We start from the raw sequence: 21272 nt of genomic DNA on the forward strand, positions 1-21272 counted from the left end.
AGATTACGTTCGATATATATGACTTGCATAATAACATGGTCTTCTCCTTTAATGTGTTCTTATAGGAATATTACGTGTGCAATGCACTTGTCTTGTTTTTTTTAAATAACGCATTATGGAAATAATAATCTCTAAAATTGTTTGATACATTCAGATCAATGGAATTACCTAATGTTAAGCAAAAGCCCCATTAATATTCTCAAAAGGCTATTCAAAAAAAATTACAAGAGAAATAGTGTGAAAAGGATGAATGAAGAGCAGGACTACCAAATACCACAAGGCCTAACAAACACCTAGAGGTGACAGAGAGGTCTTCTGTTGTATTATAACACACCATACAGCAATCCAAAATGTCATTAGGGCACTTTTGTGGTATTTTGTGAAGTATAAAATCGTTTATAAAGACTTCTAATCTTCAAGTAACACATTGAAGTGTCAATTATGTTCTCACCCAGACAACATAAAATGACATTTTCAGCTTTGTCAGGTATTTTCTACTTGTAGCAATGTTGATTTTTGATTCTCTATTTCGACTTTTAATATTCGAGACTCATTTTGAGCATTTTTCGCTTTGAATTTTATTATCGTAGTAAAGCAAAGGCTGAATGATATTTGTTTTGTTACTTTTCGAACAGTTTTGTTTTGTTTTTTTTTTTCCTGAAGGTAAAATTCGTGAGGTTAAATCATTCAATAAACTGATGTGCAAAATCAAAATGATTAAATAATCTCTTTTTCAACTTTATCCAATTGTAAAAATGCTCTCACCTGACGTGTTGCAATATGAAGTATCGCAGTTTTAGCATACTGAGATCAAGCGCAAAAACGTTATTGCAGAACGTTGTCCACCTATTTGCAGCTGTCTAGCGAGTGTCTTCTTTGTATCGTTACTAACTGTATTTTTTTCACGATCTTCACTTAAATGAAAAATAGACTGATCATTAAACGAATTATACATTATAATCAATGAAAGCATTTGTTTTTCATGTCATGCTTCTTTCTTTCTCATAATGTCATACCGTATAACTATTTTTATTTCATTGTATTTTTTATATGGTGAATTAGATTTCGCTTTATTTGCAATATACGTAATAAATTACGCAAATTATAATAAGTCGTTCCTCAATATGCATATATATGGTAAATTAATATTTTTTATTACTTTCAAGTGCTTTTTTTTAATTGTTGTTGCCTTTACTTGGCTAAATTATCACGAAAAATCGTTTCCTGCTCAAATCTAAAACTGTTTGGTACAATTGTTATGTAAATTTTGTTTATATGTCTTCAAAAGTGATTATTGAATCTCTTCCTATGAAAAACTGGAGCCTATTGTTCATATTTCTTCTTCTCTATGATTTGGTCGTCTTATCAACCTTCTGGACGGCTATATCACACTATGAAAATGTGTTATAAACAATTCGCCGTTGCGATTGATTGTTGTAGGGTTGTGTATCATTTTCTTAAAAACTGATTGGTCGAAAGCATCGTTGTGACGTTTGACTCTTGTGTTATGCCAGAATCGTGGATAACAAATAATCATATTTGAGTATAAAAAAGGGAACTAAGACGGATCTAAATTACTTAAGACCTATCACTTTAATTAGCTGTCTTGGAAAGCTATTTATATCCATCATCAATAAACGTTTAAACAGATTTGCAAATGAAACCAATTTGATATCAGATAATCAAACAGGCTTTCGACAGGGGTATTCTACACTTGATTATATTTTTTGTATTACAGTCGTTATTTGAATTATATTTTTCATTTGGGAAACCTTTTTTGTACTTCACTAATTTCAAGAAAGGTTTTGATTCCGTATCAAGATCTTGTCTATACGAAAAAAAAAAAATTCAAAATATGACATTAAAGGAAAATAATTCAAAGTTTGTTTTTAATTTGTACCAAAGAATAAAATCTTGCGTAACATATAATGGTTGTACAACTGAATATTTATCATGTTTAACACGTGTAGGAGAAGGTGAAAATCTGTCACTCTCTTTTCACAAAATTTGTTAATGATTTGGAAATTTTATCAAAATTTAGATAGGAAATATTTAGAGACTATCCAAAGCATATTTCAAGATGAACTTTTATATGATATTTTTTTTGAGTTATTTGTTTTGTTATTTGCTGACGATATCATTATATCAGAGTCTAAAAATAATATGCAAAAGTCTTTGGATATTTTTCAGTCATATTGTGAACAATGGAGGTTAACAGTTAACGCAGAAAAAAACAAAGGTCATCATATTTAGTAAGAGAAAATGCAGAAAACACAGAAAACACATTTGTTTTCATGATACAAGGTAAAACCTTGGATATTGTTGATTCAGTGTGATACTTAGGTATTATTTTCAAGTACACGAAAACAGATGACTAATTAGGCATATAAATCGTTGCATTTAATTTATAAATGTATCTGAAATAAAGAAATTTCGTTAGACATAAAGCTAAAGCTTTTTGATTCAATGATAGAACCCATTTTATGGTATGGAAGTGAAGTATGGGGATACGAAAATTTGCAATCAATTGAACAAGTTCATTTGAAATTTTGTAATTGAATATTGAATGGAGAATACCACACCTAATTTTACTGTCTATGGGGAGCTTGGCGGATTTCCCTTCGAAATTATGGTGACCACGAGAATGGAGTCATATTGGAATAGACTACTTCTTGAATAATGTTTATATTAAGTGATTGATTCAAGTTTAAATGGCTCAAAAGTATCAATCTTTATTGAATAATACTGTTCTTAGGTACATATTTTTGAATTAAACAGATATGATCCATAGGAAAGTGTGTTTTAAGTAAGTTAAGTCAGATCAGTTTATTTTAAATTGGAGCAGCTCTATCTCTCATTCATCTAGGGGACAATTTTATGGAGCATTCAAAAGGGAATTGGTGTGGAAAAATACTTACTCTGATTAAGTATTTTAAAATTTGATATGGTTCACCAAATTTAGAGTTCCTAATTAACGTAAACCTATAGATGTAGGAATGTGGAAAAATATTCCAAAAAATGTGTACCATATGGTGATAATTTTATTTGCTATTTGTTTGTCTGCGTGAAGTCATCGTCAATTATCGAAAAAAAATATTACCAATTTAATATATAGAAAATCCAAGTTCGTCTAAAATGCAAGGTCTCTTGTCAATTTGCAATGTGGAGGTTTATGAAAGACTTGCAATTTTTATCAAAAAGGTTGCTAATATGTTTTATTACTGTTGTGTATATGAATATTTAAATGTATTGATCTCATTTATTTAATTAGCACCATTTTTTCTGTTATTTTATGATTCCAATGTATTATTATTGAATCTCATATGCTCATTTTACATATATAGTATGTCTGAGTTAACTTAAATAAATCTCGAAATTTTTATAAAGTTATGCTTCTTACGCAAATTAAATCTATGACAGATTTTTGGAGTAATGAAGGATCGATTTTTAACAACTGTTAACGTTGCCTTTTTTTACAGTACTGATTTTAAACAAAACACATTGGACCCAGTTCAACCAATTTCCCGTATTATAAAAAGATTTTAAATTAAAAAGTATTTGGATAGGTTCTACTTTACATCAGTTCAAAGGTTTGGTAAACATAGATTTCAATGATTGTCTTGAATTTATTTTGACGCTATACATTTTACGATATATAAATCTAATTAGGCGATTTTATTTTATTGACGACAGGATACGCATGTTGAATATTTTCTTAAAAAGTACTTCCTTCCGCCCTTCCTGTTTTGAACTGACTTCCGAACATAGTAGTATCTGTTTGGACGAGACATTTTTAAAGCGATAGTAGGGACTTTCTTGCCATGTTTGTCCCTGGATATTTTTGTCGTCTCTTCATCCTATTAATGCTCAAAATATCTGTAATCAATAACTGTAAACACGCTTTTAAACAAGTTCCACGCAGCGGCAGACGTTCCATTCCTCTCTTACCGCTGCAGACAAGCCTTTCGAAATTCTTGTACATTATTCAAATAAAACCCCGTTTGACAATCGGATAACGTGGCGTAATATCATTCCCTTTTTCCCGACTTCGCAAGATTCTTACAGTTTCTGAGTACGCTGGCTGCAGCGTCTAGAGTGAATTTTGAACGCCAGACACTGTTCGGAGCTTGACTTTTGAGTTGAAAACGCTACTTTCTTTGAAAAAAATCTCATCTGGTTTTTCAGCATTCCATGGCAAGAGCTCCAATAAAACTCTTAATGCAAGGACAGCTTAACAGCATCTTTCAAAATACATATACAAAACTGGCTTGAAAATTCAACTAAAAAAAACAAACATAAACAAAAAAAACATAATTAAAGAGTAATCAAGGCAACCAAGGTTATAGCGGTAATCAAAAGAATGTAATCCAGGTACAAAGACCAGACATGGAAAGAGACACACACAACAAAGAACTTAGAGTAACTAAAATCATACATACAAGGTAACAAAAGCAAATGAGCAACTCGGATTCCACTAAAACTGGGAGCATGGACTAGGTGCACCAGTAGGGTAAGCGTCCTCTGCTTTTCTAGAAACACCCACCGAGTTGCTCATAAAAAGTTAAGTCCGGGGCAGACAAACGAGGGAAGGAAAACCATGACCCGTTGAATAAATCAGCCTTCATGGTGCAGATGGACACACCATAACGATCCACGAGTTCATGATGACGACTATAAAACTTCTGTAGTGACGACTTCAATCTTGTAGCAACATAACCCTGTTCCAGAGCCCTATTTGTTAGAGTTGTAGCGCGATACAAAATGTCTGCGTAGTTTCGGCAAGCTCTGGCATAACGTATGAGTTGTGATATGAACACTCCATACGCAGGTGTCGAAGGGATGTTGCCACAGTTGACAATTCTGAATGAAAAGTCATCACGTTTGTCGTAAAGTTTGGTCATTAGTTTTCCTTTACCATCGATTTCCAGGTGTAGGTCAAGATATGAGGCTGACTTCACAGTGTCTGTAGTATCCTTTATCTCAAGTTCTTTTGGGTAGATGCGATGTATCAAATCCCCGAAATCAGGATTGTTTAAAGATAATACGTCATCTAACTTCATGAAAAAACATGATGATTTCGACTTTCAAGTTGCAAGCTTCACCTAATAATTAGTATATCATTAATAAAGAAGTTTTATGGCCGTCAACACAGTTTGATTAACCGATATGAAGTTTTGTTTCTGACTTATAAGACAAGGTAGCTTGACACTTACCATGGTTCACTTCTTTGCAATGTGATCTCACTTGATCTCACCCTTTTATTTTTATTCGATTTATATCGCTAGTACTTTATCAAATTTATCAAATGTAACTTTTGGTGCAACATTGAATGAAATCATTATTCGATATCAGCAATCGAAACAAACATATAATTATGTAATACGAAACAAAGGTAAATAAGTCTTAATAAATAAAGAATAAAAATTCGGAAAGTACTAACAAAACAGTCGCAAAAAGCATAACATATTCCAAATAAAGCTTTTAGGGTTACCCAGGTTCTCGATGAATATCTATTTTTTTTTCGTGAAACAATTCTTGATATCCTTATAAAAGACCGATAGTATACGGAAGGAAAAGAGATAAAATGGTGAAACCTGTCCTCGATGCAAAGTTTGACAAACGTTATGATAATCAAGAATTGCCTGTAGCCTGTGTGTGCTTTCATAAAAAAAAAGTCAAATCCCCGAATATTTCCTCAAATCTTCGATTTATGTGATCACAATTGATATGTTTGTTTATATAACTCTGTTATGAAAGTTAAATTGTACCAATTTTGTACTATTAATCGTTATGGAAGATGGAAAATAAAATAAAAAAATCTTGTCATGGTAGAAATAATTTGACACAAACATCTGTGATTCTGTGAACTTCAAGTCTTCATAATACAGATAAATGCGGAGAAGCAAATCAAGCAATTTCCTGTTCTGCCATGCAGTTCTATAGACTTTTTTTATAACTAGTAGTGATATTCAAATATTAATTAAAACAAATACGCTTCCGTTGAAACCAAATGTATTTCAACTAGAAGTAATTGAAGTAATTAATTGGAGCAATTTTTATTTTCTTATCGAAGTATCAGTTTCGTTTTGTATTTATTTCGGTTTAATGAAAACCAGTCAACCAATCACATCATATCTTTTAAAACAAAATGCTGGAATACCACGTATAAAGCCAAAATAATTATGCGAATCTTGTTATCTTTACTTTCCATCATATTTAAGGTCTTATTGTCACTTCATTTAATTATACGTAACAATTAAATGACAGAAATGAACAATGTCTTTGCAATTAAAAATAATATACATACCATCTTACTCTACGGAAATGACAAGAACAGCGACCTAGTGATATAAAAAGCTATGACCTTCACAGTGAAGGGCAATGAAGTTCAAACAGTTATTCATTCACCATAAATCTTAAGCTCGTCGTATTTTAACTATACAAGTTAGTCATATATATGCACTTCTATGTACTGCACCAGTCATTATTCGTTTTGAAGGGCACCTTGAAAATGCATTCAAAGGTAGGTAGTCTGATTGGGAATCTGAAAGTTGACTAACTTCCTATGATTTGATCATACTAATTTTTATGTTTCACTATTTGAATATTCGTCACCAGATTTTCCGCAGGGCAAATTCGAAAGTACTATTTGGAGTGCACAAACACACGACGACCGAAATTTCGATGTATATATTAACCCTTTTCCTAGAAATGTTAAATAAATGTTCAGACGGGATGTATAATATTAGGCATGGTATTTGTGGATCATCCAAGAATTTGTCATAATTTCTTGTAAATCTAAATACCTCACTTCTCACTATAAATTGGAATTATAACTTCAAAGTTCTTATGGAAGCCGTCGAGGACTATGCAAGAAAATGGATAAAACGAGAACAAGAAGACATTGATTCTCTGTCAGAGTGGTTGAAGGCCGTGAGGTCTTTAATTTTGAAACGAATGAAAGTTTTAAGTAGGTCAATGAGTGCCAAGGCTACATCAGTTTTCAAAGACCCCGATGTAGCAAAAACATTGTCTACTATACATGACAAATATGTTGTCGTACCAACAGACAAAGCCCAAAACAACATTGTTTTTGTCTGCAAAACGTTTTATATCCAATGTTTATTATCAGAGGTAGACGTGGAAAATAATAGCAGTGATAAGACCTACACTGCTACCACTCTTTCCAAAGAAGAGATTGTGGAAAACCATAAATATGTGCTATCCTCTTTTGGTCTCTCTACCAAGGACGATGATTGTGATTTACCGTCTATGTACTGGATCCCTAAACTCTACAATAATCCATACAAACAACATTTCATAGCTGGATCTGCAAAATTTACCACCAAACCTCTTTCAAAACTTTTAAATTCTATATTCACAACTGTCAAAAATGGTCTACAGTCATGACTCCCGTTGTGGTATTAATTCAATGTGGATCCTGAAAAATTCAAAAGATCTTTTGGAGACAATCAGTTCAAGACTATTATCTGAATATAATAGCATTAAAACCTATGATTTTTCAACACTGTATACTTCTATTCCCCATACTCAGTTAAAATCCCGACTTAAAAACATTACACATCGTTGTTTTTTCCAAAAAAGATGGCACACCTAGATACAAATATATAATTCTTGGTAGAGGTTCCCCATACTTTGTAAGAAATAATACCAAATCATCATCTTCCAAATATACAGAGGAAGATGTTTACAAAATGCTGGAATTTTTAATTGACAACATATTTGTCCAGTGTGGTGGACGTGTTTTTCAACAAACGGTCGGCATTCCAATGGGAACAAATTGTGCTCCTTTACTAGCTGACCTATTCCTTCACTCTTATGAGGCTGACTTTATAGCTGATCTGATCAGAAAGAAAGAAAGAATATTGTTTGGCTAGATCCTTCAATCTCAGTTTCCGCTATATAGATGACGTATTATCCTAATCCTAATTTTGGGGATTTGATACATCGCATCTAAACAAAACGACCTTAAGATAAAAGATACTACAGACACTGTGAAGTCAGCCTCATATCTTGACCTACACTTAGAAATCGATGGTAAAGGAAAACTATTGACCAAACTTTACGACAAACGTGATGACTTTTCATTCAGAGTTGTCAACTTTCCTTTCATCTGTGGCAACATCCCTTCGGCTCCTGCATATGGAGTGTTCATATCACAACTCATACGTTATACCAGAGCTTGCCGAAACTACGCAGACTTTTTGTATCGCTACAGAAGTTTTATGGTCGTCATCATGAACTCGTGGATCGTTATGGTGTATCCATCAGCACCATGAAAACTGATTTATTCAACGGGTCATAGTTTTCCTTTTCTCGTTTGTCTACCCCGGACTTGACTTTTTATGAGCAACTCGGCGAGTGTTTCTAGAAAAGTAGAGGACGCTTACCCTACCGGTGCACCTGGTCCATGCTCCAAGTTTTTAGTGGATTTTAGTTACTTTATGTTCTTTGTTGTGTATGTCTGTTTTCCATGTCTGGTCTTTGTCCCTGGATTACATTCTTTTGATTACCGCTATAACCTTGGTTCCCTTGAGTACTCTCTCAAGAGATATCCCACAAGATAAGATAGAACTTACTACAAAAGAGCTAAACTTATCTAAAGCAGCATACAACTTTATGTTTTTGCTGGTCTTGTTGTTTGATCGAACTGTTGTATCATGTATGTCACATCGACATTTTTCGCCAATCTACACTGTTTTGTGCACAGCGGTACGAGTACGAGTCCCGCGGAGGGAACGACTAAAAATTTGCATCGCAAATTTGACAGTTCTAACATCGTTGGGAATTTTTCAGACCTTTATATATATATATATATATATATATATATATGCATTTTTGCATCAACATTCTATGTTGATCCTAGCCGTGCATGTTATATGTCTATATAATATTGCACTTGCAAGTTAGATGGTAGAGTTCCCACATCATTTTAGACTTATATAAATGTATACTCATATTTTACATATTTTTATGAGCTCAAGCTTCATCGATTGCCAAGAAGAAACCTGGGCAAACTTTCTCGTTCTAGAAAGTATTGGTTTTTTTTAATGTATGCCATGAGACATTTAACAGTATTCAATCGATTAATTAAGCAATTATTTTGTTCCAGCGAAATGCACATTCTGCTTCCCACGCCATTTTAGTAAGTCCGACGCTATGATATCAATGACATTTTGATTTCCGTTTGACAACAGTTGTTTCTTTAATTTAATACAATCAAAGGCGACAAGAAGATAGTAATTCTATACAGATCTGCACTATTAGTGTAAGGATCAATAAAAGGCCGTTTTGTTGATGACAAGAAGAAGATTGCAGTTTGCTTCCTTGTTCACCCCCATTTCCTTTGCAACTAGATACCGTCAATAATATCTGTCATCGTTAAGCAAGTCTAATATGCATTAGTTATCAATTGAACGTTTCCATATTACTATTGAACGGATGGTCATGTTAGAAATTAATTGGTAGAGGAAATTGAACAAAACACAGGAAAGGTAATACGATAATTAATTGACGAAAAAATACAACACATCAGCATAAATTTAATGAGATAACCACATAAACACTTCTTCGAGTGAGGGTAGATATAGGTCATTTTATAGACTGTCAAAATAATTAACTTCATAATTCTGAGAGCAGTTGTATTGCCATATCTATTTGCCGTCATATTTAATTCATAGAAGTTCACTCAGAATAATAAATGTCACTTGTTACATGTACACCATAAATAAATGTTATTGCGTAATTATACTTGGACAACGAAATAATGTAGACAAAAACCCCATTTAGAACCTCTGCACTTAATCTGGCACTTATCTGGTAATCCTAATCCGTGTACCTCAGAAGCTGAATGCAAAATCAATTATGACAATAGAATGGCGGGAAATTGGCAATACAAGTATTATTCCGACATTTAGTGTTGAATTGGATGTTGTAAAGGAGATTAGGTAATGTTTATAACAATATTGACGACGATTTATTATCATGAGATTTATTGATATAATCTCGACATCCAGTCATACAAGTTACACCCTTTCTCTTATTTTTATACTCTTGTTGACTTGGTCGTGATGATAACTTGGGCAACCAAGAATTATTTATCAGTTCGTTTGATTGTAGGTTAATTATCTCAATCACATGGTTCAGTTGTTCATAAAGCGTTTAAGTATTGTTTAACATGCTTATTCAAGATTTGATTTGTAATATATAATAGACTTATCATTCCGCAATCAGAAGGATGCTTAATGAAAAGTCTTGATTAGATGGATAAGGGGTTTCAAAAGACTTCAAAAAGTTACTGATTCAGATTTTTTATTCGCCTTTTTAAAGAAGTTGAATGATATAGTAAAATAAAATGACTTAAACATTATCAGAAATAAGTTCCATTTATAATTTAAATTTGTTGCATTTATACTGGTTAGAAAAAAATAGTAAATATTTAAGAAGAATTGATTTAAACAGATATGTATTACTACAAATCATTACAAAGTTTTCTCGTCTGCATAGGAGATAAACAATTATTCAACCCTGTCTTGTCCATGCTCCCAGTTTTTGTGGCGTCTGAGTTGCTCATTTGCTTTTGTTGCTTTGTACGTATTATTTTGGTTATTTTATGTATTTTGTTGTATGTGTGTGTATTGTATTTTTCCTTGTCTCTTCGTTGTCCCTGGAATACATTCGTTTGATTTCCGCTAGAATCGTGGGTCCCTTGAAAACGCTTTCACTCATATTAAACAAATGTAATGCAGTAAAAAATCTAGTACCTGAAAGTACCTTGCAAAAGTCTTATACTGCTAGTATCGTAACTCAAGGATAAATTTGATTGAAGGCCCAGTTTTTAAGCTATAGTTACTCTTTTTTTCACACGAGTGAAAATGAAGAACAAGAACATGTGTTACCGCGAAAGCTGACATCTAGATGGTCAGATCAATAAATTTTCTTATATTTGATAAGTCAACTTCAGTCATTGCGGTGTGACTTCATCTTCATAGAAAAAAAAACCAACCTGTGAATTTACCGGAAGATCAGGTGCGACACAGTGTAAACATTCCTCGATTTCAAGAGTATATTTGGTAGTATGTTGACTCTTTAAATCATAATAACATAGTATATATGTTTTATCCGTCTTGCAATCAAAGTCTGTTTATGTTCTCTTTCAGCTAAAAATCTCACTTTCGTATATTAACCTTCAGCTTTAACAGATGCTGTGGCAAGTCTATGCAAATGTAATGAAGAAAAGCGTTTTGCTGAATAACTAACATTAGTAAAGACCTGGTGACATATTTCGATTTACATAATACTACTGCCTCAAATGTTATTTTTTTCGACAATGATAAAGTTAGTTCGTCCTCTATTCAGGCGCGTGAATGTTGATGCGCCAGATTTTGACTCTAACTGTCCAAAGGAAAATAATCACATTTTCATAAGAACCAAAAACCTCAGTAAAGAAAGCTGTCGTAAAAATCTTCAGTGTAATCACTTTTTTTTTATAATAAGTAAGTTTTTGTAAGAATCAGGCAATATGGAAAAAGTCATAAAACATGCATGTCGAAAACATACCGTTCCATCTATATAATTTCGATATAGGACGCTTCCTCTATATGAAAAGACCATCATTTTATCTCTACATCAATGGATTTCCTTATAAAATTTTCAATAGAATGTTAGAAAAATGTGTTTTTTGACAGAGTTACTTGCCGTTGGAATGTTCATTTTCAGTGAATTTCAATGAAATTCTAACTCCTTTTCCTTCTTTTTTAAGGGTGTCAAATTAAACTTTCATCAGGGTGTTTTTTTTCATACCATGTTTCACCCACTGTTTGTTTCTTGTAGAGACTGACACTTAAGAACAACGTTCACTTAATACAAATAGAAAATACTACTTAATATCTAACTCCTGATGACTTTGTCGTGATGTCTATTCGGCGGCTAAAAGCTAATCAACAGAGATTTTAGTTTCTCGTTTATTATCTCAGTGTTATGCCGCTATTGTTTATGAGACTAAAAGTAATTTAAAAAAAAAGATCTGTATTTTGTACCCACGAATTTTTTTTCCATAAACGTCGATTGACTCGTTAAAATAACAACATTTCATTACTTTGATCACAATCACGGATAATTAGATAATGGTTATACTACTTGAGTCTGCAAAAGTTCACTTAAAGTTCAACCTGTAAAAGGGTGAGATATTTTTTCTAATAGGGTTTTTTTTCGTAAAAAAAGGTGAAGTCAACTAACACATGGTAAATTGGCAACCAAATTTCTATAAATAAGCCAGGCTCCTCCGCAGCGGTAGACGTTCGTTTCCTCTCGTACTAACCGCTGTAAACAGGCCTTCCAAACTTCTCGGGCGTTCTTCAAATCATACGCCGTTTGGCAATCGAATAACGTCGCGTAAAATCATTCACTTTATCACGACGTCGCAATATTCTTGCATTTTCTGAGAATACTAAGTAGACTAAGGTTTATTCTCAAGCCGGTTCATTGCGATTGATGAAAAGCAATTATGGACCAAACACACCAGTAGAGCAAGCGTCTCCTACCGTTCTAGGAATAAATACTTATGCTTATACTTTATGGTTGCTTATGTATGGAAGAAAACTGACATGAAAAAAAAACAAGCGATGGAAAATGGAGTTCGTTTTCAAAGTGGAAGTGGACACACTATAGCAATCGTAGAATTTTTCAAGAGATGATTTAATAGACCTCGATAGTATCGTCACTGACACCATTATTATTTTATAGCTTTGGTGCATAAATCATAGCATAAAAGTGGTTTCATCATTAGCAATTCAAACTTGTTAAACAGGTAAGAATTGTAGGTTTGTAATGACATCATGAAGACTTTGTTATTTCAAAAATGCAATATATGTTGAATACTTTCAAAATAATTTACTTAGCATATTTTTTTTTATTTTGGATATTTTGTTGCAACTAATTAAATCATTACTATTAAGACTTGTCGTTTTGTAAAATAATTCATTTTCATGCTTTTTTTTAAACGCATGTTCAATTTTATTGAAACACTAAATAACCCCATAAGTGCAAACATGTGTAGAGAAAAACAATTTGTTAGAAACACATATAGAAATTAATTACATACTCTTGCGCCAAGTGCTCAACAAAGATTATTGTCTAATTGTATACAAATGTGCTTCTTTGAGATTGATGCATAGCATCGTTTACTTTACAATGAACAATAGAAAATTGTACATTATTTCTTAACATAAGTACACTCACTCTATTACATCATTATCTATAGGTATGACGTCATTAATAATCATGATTTAATGCTATTGATTTCCATGAATGAGGAAACTGTTAATGTTCATAGAATCTTAGTTTTTACATTTCAGTTGCGACAAATTTTGCATTTCCACTGTAAATGACATTAAATGTGTTGAAATCCAAATTTCTCGTCTAGTAAAGGTTATCAAAACTCTTAATGGGTATTTATTATTAAATTGTGTATTTTCAGTTTATTCAGTAGTACAACAAAGGTTTAACAAAGTGATATATCATATAAAAAGGTGTGTTAATATACTCTTTAAAAGTCCAACTGTTATTTTCACGCTGTCATATATGATCCCTCATGGGGCTACTTTGACCGATTTCATTACGTAGGTAAAATGACATTTCAACACTAGAAGTTACTTGTTTTATACGGAGCATCAACCCAGATATAATGCTAAGATCTAACAAAAAATTGAAGTAAATTATTGAATAAGTCGACAATTTAAAACAAACACAAAGAAAACAATGGTTCATTTCAATGGCCTTTCAATAAATTTCTACGATTGATTGCAGTATGTAGGAATTCTTCAGAAAATACTTTACTTGTATTTTGTGGTGCACAAGTTTACATGGCATATGTTGCTCAGCATTAACTTCCTCTTTATACTCTTTATATGTAAATAATGCCAGATTATGTGTAATATGTCAAACAATATCAAGTGGACCAAGGTAATAGCGGTAATTAAAAGAATGTAATCCAGGGACAAAGACCAGACATGGAAAACAGGCATACACAACAATGAACATGAAGTAACTAAAATCTTACATACAATGTAACAAAAGCAAATGAGCAACTCGGTCTTCACTAAAAACTGGAAGCATGAACCAGGTGCACCGGTAGTGTAAGCGTCCTCTGCTTTTCTAGAAACACCCACCGAGTTGCTCATGAAAAGTCAAGTCCGTGGTAGACAAACGAGGAAAAGAAAACTATGACCTGTTGAATAAATCAGTCTATACATTCAAAATTATAAAAATAGACTGACTTTTGATATTATCATTTTTAAACAAAAGTTCTCCTCTACTTGCTGACCTATTCCTTCACTCTTATGAGGCTAACTTTATAGCTGATCTGACATCGTTTAGCTAGATCCTTTAATTTCAATTTCGGCTATATAAATGACGCATTATAGTTAAACAATCCTAGTTTCGGGGATTTGATACATCGTATCTACCCCAAAGAACTTGAGATAAATGATACTAATGACACTATGAAGTCAGCCTCATATCTAGACCTACACTTAGAGATTGATGGTAAAGGAAAACTATTGACTAAACATTCCCACAAACACGATGACTTTTCATTCAGAATTGTCAACTTTCCTTTCATCTTGGGCAACATTCCTTCAGCACCTGCTTCCTTCTTGTTTTCAATAATTATCAATAATTATGAAGGATAATTAAATGTAACGCAAGCCCAAACTGTCATTATTTGAAAACAAAACAAGTACTTAAATAAATCAAAACAAAAGTGTGACTACTGATTAGTTGTCCTTTTCACTTATGTCACACAATGAACAACGAAGTACACATCAACATCCCTTTAGCACTCGCTCATATTACAACTCCTACGTTATGCCAGAGCTTGCCGTAACTACGCAGACTTTTTGTATCACGATACAGTTCTTACAATTGACTTTTGGAACAGAGTTATGTTGCTACACGATTGAAGTCATCACTACAGAAGTTTTATGGTCGTCATCATGAACACGTGGATCGTTACGGTGTATTCATCTACCCCGGACTTGACTTTTTATGAGCAACTCGCTGGTCCATGCTTATTTACTTTTGTTGCTATGTACATATTATTTTGGTTATTTTATGTTCTTATTTGGTGTGTTTCGTTTTTCAATGTCTGGTCGTTGTCCCTAGATTACTCTCATTTGATTTCCTCTAGAATTTTGCACCTGTGATATCATACTGACCATGACATTGCCAAAAGGCTTAAATATACATGTAAGACATGTATTAAATTAAATTATGATGAATGAAAAATGGCCATTACTGGGGTTTTGATTGGATATAATTTTGTTCCCTTTTTGCATGTTTTGGTTAAATGTTTTTGCTTTTGTTTGTTTCTTTGTTATATTTTTTTCTTTCTTAAATAGTGTGTTTCAGCCTTCTAACAAATGTATAGTCAGTATGTTTTCAGTTTTTGTTGCTATTTTTTTCATTTTTTAAAATTTTTCTTGAATTTCTTACAGTTTGTGGTGGAATCCAATTAGTTCATATGCTTTTGTTTCTTTGTACATGCTATTTTGTTTTTATTTCTTGTTTTTGTTGTGTGTGTCTGTTTTCCTTTTCTGGTTTTTATCCTTGGATAATATTAATTTAATTTCTGCTCAAAACTTGGTGTCCTTGATTACGCTTTTCTGTAAATATGTATTGTAGAGGATGTTTTTGTCTAGGTTCTTGGTCTAGTATTTGTTCCCTGGTTATGAAAATCCCGTTTCTCATTTGAATCATTGACTCCATGCCTTTACTTTGAATATAATTTCCCTTTCTATAGCGGGAAGTACCAACTTCATAAATATTAATGTATCTAGTCGTAAACCCAATAACCGTATCAGTCGTGATTGTTTAGAAAATTAACAAAACTTCGTCTTTTCATGTATTCTTAGGTAAACCTAAACTTAAGGAGGCAGACCTAGAGTAAGGAACACAACCATTATAAATCACTGGAACTTTTGTATTCAACATTTTACATCAATGTCATGTAAGCATCACAGTAACTTCGGCTTTTATTATGATTCAAATGAAAGCTTGATAGGCTTCGGTGAAATTGAATATGATACAAGCATATCACTGATATCAAGAGTTATGCCCCTTACCGTAGGTCTACCTCCATGTGTCAAACATTTCAGACACATGTTTTGTAACGGTTTGGTTTGAAGACTTTGTTGTGAATTTTATTTACGTATAATAAGCTTTGGCTTTCTTTTTGAATAGTTTAATTTCGTATTATACTTCTTCTAATGTTCCTGTTTTGTATTTATTTTGTTATTTTTCTCAATATGCATTTATAAATGTAAATTGTAAATGATTTTGTCCTCTGTGTTCTTTGTTTTATTTTTATTAGTTTTTCACTAATTGAAATTTCCCATTATTGGTTTGTTTTATTATTTTCTACGGGGCTTTAAGTGACAGAAGAGAGGAGTCGACACACCAGGGGTAGCTTAGGTACATGTATGATATGCTTCAATTAATATTAACGTTTTGTATATGCTGACGTCATCGTCGTTTATTGGTTGATAAAAACGTGTGTGGAAATATGATCCACAAAATCAGCCTCTGATGTATATAGGAATGAACAAAAAACGTAAAACAGTTTTGAAAAAATAACATAAAAAGTATTTTTAATAAATTAAATTCGCAATATTTTATATTGCATATAATAAATAGTAAATACAATATTTACAATCTTTAACAAAAATAAATAGAATTTATAACAAAACATTTAACATGAGCAAAACAATACAATAGTCTTTGTCGCACGACAAAACATTTTTCATCTTTGGAATGAGGAGTTATTAAAGTCGTGCACCGGAAGTAAACGGTCCTTTATTTGTGGAGCCATACATTCGCAGTGTTGGTAGAAATTATCAATCCAATATTGAAAAATTTCCAACAGCGGATAAACATTGATGGCAGTCAGTTCATTTTGGGAATGATAATCCATAGAGACTTGATCATTTTTATCTCTTTACCATGAAAATAGATGGAAAATTCATTAATTAGGCAAGTGTTTCTAATCATTCACAACGGAATTCTTTCGTTGTAATTTCCGAATTTAATTCCATCGGTTCTCTTCGCAACTCTCGTTTGAGATCTCTCGGGATTTTCAAACAACGTGATGAAATGGCTGATTTGTGTTTGTCCACACTAGTTATTATCGGCAGCAGTTACACCTGAAAAATAAACAGAAAATTATATAATACCAAGTCAAAACAGTGTCATTAAGATTAAAATAGTCAAATTATTTTTTTTTCGTGAACATTTACACTATTTATTCAGTTTTGAAACTGATTAATTAAGTGATGTGTTACCATAAAACAATTTTGTTTTCTTTATATAAATAAACGATGTGTGAGTATACGATAAGTATACGTAAAAAGACTTTTTTTTACAATCTAATTCTTTATAATTAAGTTTATTATCAGTAAAGCATGCATTTAGTGTTTTGTTACGGTTCTTTCTGCAGAAGTTGTTACTTCAAAAAAGCAAGTGTTAAAAGCTTTTAAACCATAAATGATAAATATTCAATATCACCTTTATTGTCACGATATGTAGTGCCAGAATTTTATATTTACTAGTATATTGACATATGATTTTTACATGATTTGTTATCCGTGACGAGGAAACTGTTATAAGCATAACATTCTTTCCTTTTGATAGGATCGTTAAAGTTACAACTCATTGTATAGGTAGGTTACAAACACATGCATGGTGATATGTATCTTGTTCAACTAAACGAATAATGTCAATATGTTTTAACGACAGTCATATGCCCATATGGTGTAGGTCTTGCATCATCATATTTCCAGTAATCAATATATCAGAACTTAATATTTTTTAATCAATCAAAATAGGTACAAGTTTTAAATTTACATTCTTGTCTAAAATTTGTTCAAGCTTTTTATGTTTTGATTACAAACTAGGGAAGAAACGAACTTAAATTTAATTAAACTCTAAAGAAGTTGTAAAGTTTTTAATCTTTTTCCTAAATTACAGATTTTACAAATTTGAGACCTTCCAAAGCAAATTAAAAACTTATTAAAACTTTTTAATGTCGAAACATATTGAATCTTAAAGTTATTATTGGATTTTGTCAACAAAAATCTCCAAGATAATTGTTTCTGTAGCTTTGAAGTTTGTCATATCAAGAAGGCAAAGTATTAAAGCCTTTAGGATTATGTATGTCTCTGATATGATTATAGACGTTATGCATTGCATCAGCTGCGTTGACTATAACGTTTTTTGTAGGATCATCTGTAGCAACGCTCTTAACATATTATCGATAACTGTGCTTAATTGACTTTGTGTACAATATAAATATCCGTAGGTAAGAAAAGTCTTTCAGTTCTAAAGAATGGTGGTTTGGTTATTCAGAAATTGGTTACCTTTCGGAGTTTAGGGAAAACTATTCCAAGAGGTCGTAGTTTTATACCTTTCTGTAGATGAATTGAGAATGATTACGTTTACCAGTATCAAGATTATTAATTTCATTTTATCGTAAATAAACCTTGAGAGAACTGTTTGTATGTTCAAAACACAGTTGTATAAATGTTAATTATTTGAGGAATCTATATACCAATCTGTCATTTCTAAATGGGGACTTGTGAATTACTAAATATACATGACATGAAATAAAATATGTAATTTGTTATATATGTTTAAGGAAATAATTAGTTGAAATGTACAACTTGAAACATCTGGAAGTACTTTATGATTTTTTTAATAACCGAAGTTAATACATTATGAGAGATACACTTCCATTAGAATTAGGCATTGACCCGTTCAAGTTAAAGCCATTGTTATCAGGCGCAGATCGTTGAATTTATGACTTTATTGAAACGTTATAGGGGTATCGTGGAAAACTTAACTTTTTAAACTATTGTTAAACATCGTCATTTGTTAAGTATTGCCGTAGATAATTGGAAGGTTAAAATTTAAATTTGATATCACCTTATTATGGAAAAACTGATAGTAACGTTATCATATTTTACAAAGTGAAAAAGTGATAAAAAAAGAAGACAAATTTATTGGGTAACTATAAAGCTGAATGTTTTCGTTGTGCTGAAGAATTAAGTATAAATTGATGATCACGTTCTACATTGAGTAACAATGCAGGGGGTCGTAAACAAAGATGACTGGAATATATTTAGTCTAGACGCATCTCTGGTGGTAGAGTTAATGTTATATGTTAACATCTATTAATGAATATACACATTCTTCTACCAAAAGATCTTTTTGATCTTTGTAGTATATAGTATCCATGACTAAACCAGCAAATGACGAACTAGATTTGAACCTCATGTTAATTCAACCACATCTAGACACAATATTGTAGCATACATCGAAGCATTTCAGATATAAAACCTTGCTAGGTGTTTAGAGCCGCTTATCCTATTTTTAATGATTCTCATCATCACGTTTTCGTACGATTTATGATGTTTTTGCCTTGCTTATTTAATCTATACCACTGGCTATTATCATATTTTATTAGCTTACGATTTTTGCATGTTTTAATATTAAACTGTCATTACTTGTGTGATACAGATTCAATTGAAGCATGTCTTGATATCATCATTACTTGTTTTTCCCACTTAGTCTTCGTTTGATATTTATTTAAGCGGTCTAAATTTTAAACTTATTAATGGTAAAAAGGAACACATTTTCATTAATCTTTTGTCTTAAAGTAATTGCACATGCAGACTTTAAAGCGGATTAGTATTAGTTACTCAGCAGTTTTGTTTAAATTTGTTTAAGGACAGGCCCACTAAAGAATCATGCATAGGTTAGTAAGTCCATATTTCTGTAGACTTTGCTAATACTGATAAGCATGTAGAATCAATGATTTAGGAAAAAAACACTAATACAAAACCTCAGGGGAAACAGAGAAACCTTTTTACTGGTTATATGGATATCAGTAGTAGATAAAATCCCTCGAGAAGTTTGTTTTTTTTAATATAATTCAACTAAATTGTTTTCTTGATTAAAATCAAGGTACAACTTTTGTTGTATTTAATTATAAATATTTTAAAAGCCATACGGTTGTTGAAAAAGAGTAAAAGGCTTGATTCAAACTTGTTTATTTTTTATATACATGTACTTAATACTGGACTAAGAATAAAATGGCAAAGTGCATTCTAGCAAACTGTATAAAAAATTTACATTGTTGATTATTGGCACGTTTCATTGAAAAAATTTAAACCTACCCGCATGGCTTTGTTTATGATTAAATGCAATGTGATATTTATGTTATCATACTTGCTTAAGGTTATTGATGGAATGTAGGAGTTTTAAGTTATAATTTACTGGCTATCAAATGTAAGCAAAATAATTCGATACGTGTATATGACATGAATGTAAGTTATAGATTATATTTACTAAGACTGCAGCTGTCACAAATAAGTTATATTACTTATGGGCTTCGAAAGTATGATTTATACAATTTGTAAAATTGTTTATTTTTCTGTATATTAACACTGATAAAAAGATATATAAAATGATAAATACTCTCGAAAAATACTGATGACTATTTCTTTCGTGTGATCAAATTTATCAAATAGTATGACAAGAAAGGCAATGCCACGGTATGATGCAACTCTTCACCAAGTTTTATGACCATAAGCATAGATAGCTTCAGAACAATCTAAATTTCAAACGTGACCATCAAGACACACTTACTTACAACAAAAAAATATATGCACTAAAATTTGTTTTTCAGCATTAAAATAAACTTAGTTTAAAACTTACCATTTGTTATCGTCAGCTCTGTACCATGGATTTACTGATCATACTACGTATTGTGTGCTTAATTCTAATGAGCTTCTTTAGACGATAATTCTTATATCTTCTAAGTTCGCACATTGGTCCTCCCCAGTTACCCGGACATATACACCGACAATAGCCGAAAATTGATCTTGGCATGAGTAAAGTTCCACCGTGAAGGCAAACATGTGCGTTTTTACATCTCATACCCACAGGTATAGCAGAAACATTGTCAACATTTGTCAAAAATACAAATGCAAAGAGTAACGTACATATTATTTCTGATGCTTTCATCACTACTTGTTTGATAACGTTTATGACGAATATTCTTTCCTTTTTCACAAATTATTTGTATTCTTGTCACTTATAAAACTAAAAAACAAGTTCAATTCATAAATTGTTAACAACCTGTTTCTAATGTGTAACACATTATTGTGTTTCATTACTTCATCCAAGGTTATTTAAAC

At 31.9% G+C, this 21272-nt stretch overlaps 1 long non-coding RNA gene across 1 annotated transcript; it reads right to left on the minus strand.

Moving 5' to 3' along the window:
• Positions 1-16639: 16639 nt before the first annotated feature.
• Positions 16640-21272, minus strand: LOC148616874 (uncharacterized). Its single transcript, XR_015922314.1, has 2 exons — positions 20791-21272; positions 16640-17219 (listed from the first exon to the last, which is right to left on the minus strand). It is a non-coding gene; the product is annotated as an uncharacterized LOC148616874 (long non-coding RNA).

This window comes from Perna viridis, chromosome 5 (assembly GCF_037379345.1).
Source record: "Perna viridis isolate PV_CMFRI_1.1 ecotype Kerala chromosome 5, ASM3737934v1, whole genome shotgun sequence".
Classification (NCBI taxonomy): Eukaryota; Metazoa; Mollusca; class Bivalvia; order Mytilida; family Mytilidae; genus Perna; species Perna viridis.